We start from the raw sequence: 6,171 nt of genomic DNA on the forward strand, positions 1-6,171 counted from the left end.
ACTCCCTAGACCTCAGTTCCTTCATCTGTGAAATGAGGGAGTTCAACTAGATGGTTGAGGTCCCTTACAGCTCTGGACCTGTGCTCCTATGACCCTCCTAGGTTGTGATGACAGGTGTGCCCATTTCCTTGGCTCGTCAGTTTATTGGGTGAATGGATCAGCAAAAAAAGACAGGAACCGAGGAAACCCTGGCTGGCTGTATGTCTCCAAAGCAGTTGAGCTGGTTGAGAATGTTCTCAGTCAGCAACCAAGTATGCAGTCAGGTACCCTAGCAGTGGGTCTTCACCTTTCTTGAGTCAAGGTCTCCTTGGAGAATTAGGCGGAGCCCATGGACTCCCTTCCCCAGAATTCATGTTTTTAAATGCACAAAATAAAACAGGGTTACGAAGGACGCTGATTATGTTGAAATACAGTTACCAACATGTTAAATAAAATAAGTATGTGAGACCCAGGTTGAGCCTCTTCCTTCTTTCCTTACAAAACAACAGCCCTTGGTAGGATTGGAGGTACGGAGAAATTATTAAAATAATGACTGGACCTGTTTGCTTTCTCTGTGCCCGGTTGTTTGGTGAAGGTGTCTGAAGACCTGAAGCAGAGGGGCAGGGGTCGGGCTTCTCAGAGAAGAGTGTCTCCTCAACCCTCCCTAAGCCCCTTTAATTACTGTCTCAGACCGCTTTCTGTTCTAAGCCTGTGGAGTGCGATTAGTATGTGGAGAGGCTTAGGAGACAGGCTGGGATGGCGACTTGGAGAGGCCACATTGGCTATAGGGAGGGGTATGTTGGAGCCAGCTCCAACTAGATCCCAAGGGCCAGTTGTTAAATTTTCAACATGAGTATTTACACTTTGGAAATCGGCAAACTACAAATTAGGGCTTGATTTATTGCTTTGGTGCTTGCCTAGACTTAAGGAAGTGTTGGAGAAAACGTTCATAATGCAGATTAAACTTTTTTTTTTAAAGGCAATTGAGGTCAAGTGACTTGCCCAGGGTCACACAGCTAGTAAGTGTCAAGTGTTTGGCCTGAGGCCGGATTTGAACTCAGGACTTCCTGACTTCAGGGCTGGTGCTCTATCCACTGTGCCACCTAGCTGTCCCCAGATTGTCCTGGGTATTCTGGAGAGCCATTTGTTAAACAATTAGTAGCTTATAGGCCATGAATTGTGGGACAGTTGTCCTTAAAGTACAAATGTCCCCTTTATTCTAGGTTGTGACTGATAGGTTCTGGGGGAAAGGACTCCCTCAGAGTTGGTATGAATGAGTCCTGCATGGGGGTGTGGTGCCTGAGAGGGGTCCTGGGTGTATGCATGCTATGGTAGGAGTAACCTCCTTGGGGAAGGTTAGCACATAGTAGCTGGCACATAGTAGCTAGCACATAGTAGGTACTTGGCACTGATAGGATTGGTTCTGACAGGAAAGGTCTGGGTTGGCTCTTACCTTTCCAAAAGCTATTTTAAGATACCCCCAAAAAAATTACAGAGAAGAAATGGGAGTTAGGGCAAATTAATTTTGGAATGAGAAGGCCAAGAGATCAACAGGACAAAATAATTTATCTTTGTTTTAGGATTGCAGCACAGAAGATGGCAGCCAGGTATCTATCATCATTATCAAAGACCACAATGAGAAATGCTCTGAGCTAGATGCCAGGGATGTAAAGAAGTATAAACCATTATCCCTTCCTTAAGAACACATAAAAATTAGTCAGAGAGACAGGACACATACATACAAAACTAAGTGTTCAATGAGTGGTACAGGGTTTAGGGAAAGAATTCACTTCAAATTCAGAGCCAGGAGATCATCTTGACCACTCCTTATGGAATCATAGGTCTTAGAGTTGGAAAGAACATTAAAATCCATGTAGTCTAACTCCCCCATTTTACCTCTGTGCTTTTTCTTATGAACATAAATATATAAAATATAAAATGAATATTGAGGAAAGTAAGGTTTAGAAAAGGGTAGTGACTTACCCAAGGCCATTCAATAAGTAGTAAAATGGCACATTGAGAATTTGAACTCAGGTCCTCTGATTCCTAATATTCTCATTCAACTTGCTAGGATGGTCAGGGAACCTTTATGGAGTTAGGTGGGACTTCTACTGGACTTTGAAAGATGATGGGACTGAAGAAACCTGAATTTGAAGACAGATGATCTAGATTTAAATTCCAACCCTGCCACTTAAAACCTGAGTGACCTTAGGCAGGTCACTTATCCTTTCTGGGCCTCAGTTTTCTCACCTATGAAACAGGAGAGTGGGACTGAATAATCTTGAAAGGTCTCTTTCAGTTCTAAATCTATGATCCTACCAAGAGTGGGGAGCATCTTCTAGGAACCATGTAAGCAAAATCACTGAGAGAAAGATGGACATAGCTAATCTTAGCTTCCTTTGGGACCCTGGCTCACCTCTTCTTTCTACATTTTTTCCCAAATGGATTAGGATGTTAGGCTCGATGGACTCAGAGGACACTGAATATATGGATTGCTACAACATAGAGGGTTTTGTGTAGAGGGACAGGAAGATTTAAATTATGGCAATTTCCTGAAATGCTATCCACATCCAAAGAAAGAGCTATGGAATTTGAATTGCTATCTTTTTTTTTTTCTCTTCTGTTGAGTTTTGTTTCCTTTTTCTGGTGGTTCCTCCTGTTGGTTCTATTTTGTACTTACAACATCACTAATGTGAAAATATGTTTAATAGGAATGCAAAAAAAAAAAGAAAGGGTCATTGGTCCCACTAATAATTTTAGTATGGAATCCTTAACTGTTGGCTTTGGGAAACAATTTGCTATGTTGGAACAAACATTAGATTTAAGATCATTGTACCTGAGTTTGCTTCTCATTTTTGCTATGTATTCCCTCTAGACTTTAGTAGACAGTCTTTGCTTTAGAGTTTAGTAAGTCACTAGTTATAAACAAGAACTGAGACAAAACCCATTTGTGGAAATCTCTGCTGTCAAATTGTCCATTGTGGCCAATTCCACAGCTCCAACACTGAACGCACACAGTATGGTTGTAATAGGCTGTGGCCCAGGAGGTAGAAATACTTCTCTGGAGTGAACTTTTTGTTTCAGCAGAATTCATTATAGCAAGATGTGACCTGGATCACTTTATCAGAGCGTTGTAATGGATATTGATTCATAGTTGTGCTCATTTGAATACCAAACAGAATTCCATGTAGGGTGTATTAGAGGGATCCATTCATTTTGTTGTATGGATTTGTTGTGCTATGTAAAGTGTAATTGTGTTTCATAGTTGCTGTAATATGCACAAATTAAAGACTTCATTTGACTAAAAAAAATAAATAAATTATGGCAATTTCCTGATTAGCAGGGTTGTTGGTATTTTCTGTTACGTTATGGAAACCCCCAGTGCCTTTGCTTATGCTGTTTGAGGCATATTTCCTGGAAGTCTCTCTCTCTCTGAAATGAGTTAGGTATATCCCTCTGTGCTACAGAATGGTGGACTTGGATGCTCTCTTGATGTCTCTTTCTGACCAGACATCCTGTTATTCTTTGAGTGGGAAATCCTGGGAAACATCCCTTGAGGGTGGTGCCAAGCCATGTTCTCACCTTCAAATCCAGGGCTTTTTTCTGTTTGTTTGTACCTATAATACCTACTTGCAGGTCCTGGAAATATAGACTAACTAGCAAACTGAAAATCCCTTTTGCCTGAATTAGAATTAGAAAAATAAGAATGGGAGAGATAGTAATAATAGCCGATGTTTATTATAGTGTTTGGCACATAGTAAACACTTAAATGCTTCATCATTCATTCATGTTTATATAGGTGTAAGGTTCAAAGCATTTTATATATATTATCTCACAAGATATGCACAACAACCCTTTGGGGTGAGTGTGAATGATGTTATTATTCCCACTTTACAAATGAGGAAACTGAGGCTCAGGTTAGGTGACTTGCTCCTAGTCACACATCAAGTAAGCATCAGAATTTGAACCTGGGTTTTCCTTATTCCAAGTTTGGCATTTTATCCCCGTTATGCAATGCTGCTTCTCACACTGGGCCCAATATCTATCCTCTCTTGGACCTCTAAGTAATTAACTCTATCATTTTATCCCAGTTATTAATGCCTTTCCAATCACATTACAGATTCATCCTCCACTGTGGACTCCAGTGTTGACCTTTTTGGCATTCTACTTTCTTTTGCCCACTTCAATTTCTGTTTATTTGTGCCCATTTTCAATACTCAGGAAGACTTGCATTCTACTTGGTCCATTCCTGTTCTCATATTGCAGAGTGCCTTCAGAGAAGTTTACACATTTGTGCTTTTCAGTTACAACTTGACTTTGCAAACACTGGTTGTCAGTCCTGATCTCTATCCTTCATAAGTACCCTGATAATTCTCACAGAATGTATTCCAGCCTCCGTTCTCCTTAAGTCTTCAATCCTTTCTTCCAATCTCATTTACAGCTGATAATGTCATTTCTTACATCCCTAAGAAGAATGGGGCTATATCTTGTAAATTCTCTAGGAATCCCTTTCCTACCCATGAGGAGGATGATGACATGGATATAAATACAGAAATGTAGGTCAGAAGTTTCCAGCTCCACATCACCCTTTTAATATTGCTGAGTGAATCTCCAGGATAATTTGCATGGCTCCGGCACTAGCTATTAGGGTATGGTAGGAGTTGAGAAAAATCTACTCTCTCCAACCTAAACATTAAGTCTAAAGGGAATTTCTCTTAAGGAAGAAAAATATAGTTAAAAAGAAAGACTTTAACCTAATGGATCTTTTATGTGCTAACTGTATTGTGCTGTATGTCTGATGAACAAAAAAGCTGAAATGGCTTTATGAATGGGTAGTCTCACAAAAGAGGGATAACACTCCATCTGAGTAAAAAGCCTCAGAGGCTGAAGGAGCCTTCTAGCAGATGATACATAGCTATGTCATTTCTTTACATTCTCTCATCCTTCCCCCTATTTTCAAAAGGGAAAATGTCTTTTCTTTCCTTTTCTCTAAACTCCCTTTTTGGTCTCTCCCTACCACCAGAAAGACCTAGCTTCTATACCCATCCTCCATATCTCCAATATCTTTGATTGCTCTTTTGTTCCCTTCCATAAATATTTTTGTACCTGTGGGTTCTTTTCCCATTTTTATGATCTCTTTGGGGTACAGACCTAGGAGTAGTGTTGCTGGGTCAAAGGGTATACACGTTCTTACAGCCCTTTGGGCATAGTTCCAAATTGCTCTCCAAAATGGTTGGATTAGTTAGTTCACAACTCCACCTACAATGCGTTAATGTTCCAATTTTCCCACGTCTTCTCCAACATTTATCATTTTCCTCTTTTGTCATGTTAGCCAATCTGATAGGTGTGATGTGGTACCTCAGAGTCATTTTGATGTGCATTTCTTTAATCAGTAGTGATTTAGAGCATTTTTTCATATGATTATATGTAGCTTTAATTTCTTCATCTGAAAAGTGCCTGTTCATATCCATTTATCAATTGGGGAATGACTTATATTTTTATAAATTTGACTTAGTTCTCTATATATTTTAGAAATGAGGCCTTTATCAGAGACACTGGTTGTAAAAATTCTTTCCCAGTTTTCTGCTTCCCCCCTAATCTTCCATGGCTTTGTGCAAATCCTTTTTAATTTAATGTTATCAAAATTATCCTATTGTTCCCTTCTGCCAACACATTCCACATTCCATCGTCCAATATTTTAATCTTTTACTTGGCCCCACAAGCCCTACTAACTGTAGTCTAATGTTGCCCCATTGTTGCCCCTAAATTTCTCAGATTGCCTCAGGCTCCTTACTGCCCATTCCCCCTCCACATCTCTCTACTTCCATCCCATTACTCTCTAAGTTCCTCCATGAGCTTTTTCTGATGTAATACAGTGGTCTTTTCTTTGTCATCCAAATCATTTGTCCTATATACTTGTCTTCTCCTTCTTTGGTTCCTCTGCTTTCCTTATTTTCTCTTATTGTTCTGTCTGATTTTCTGTCTTTTGATCTGGTTCTTCTTCTTCCCATCTCCAAACAGCTAAATTCTTCCTGACTCAGTTCTCTTTTCACTTTTGGTTCTATTGATCCCTTCCCATCATGAAATAGTCCATCCCCTCCCATAGCTTCTAACATTACCAGATTCCTAAATCTATATCTCTAGCCCTGCATACTAGGTTATTTTCATTTGGGTATCTTACTTTAAACTTTG

This window comes from Vombatus ursinus, unplaced genomic scaffold, assembly GCF_900497805.2.
Source record: "Vombatus ursinus unplaced genomic scaffold, bare-nosed wombat genome assembly UNPS02014959.1, whole genome shotgun sequence".
NCBI classification, from domain to species: domain Eukaryota; kingdom Metazoa; phylum Chordata; class Mammalia; order Diprotodontia; family Vombatidae; genus Vombatus; species Vombatus ursinus.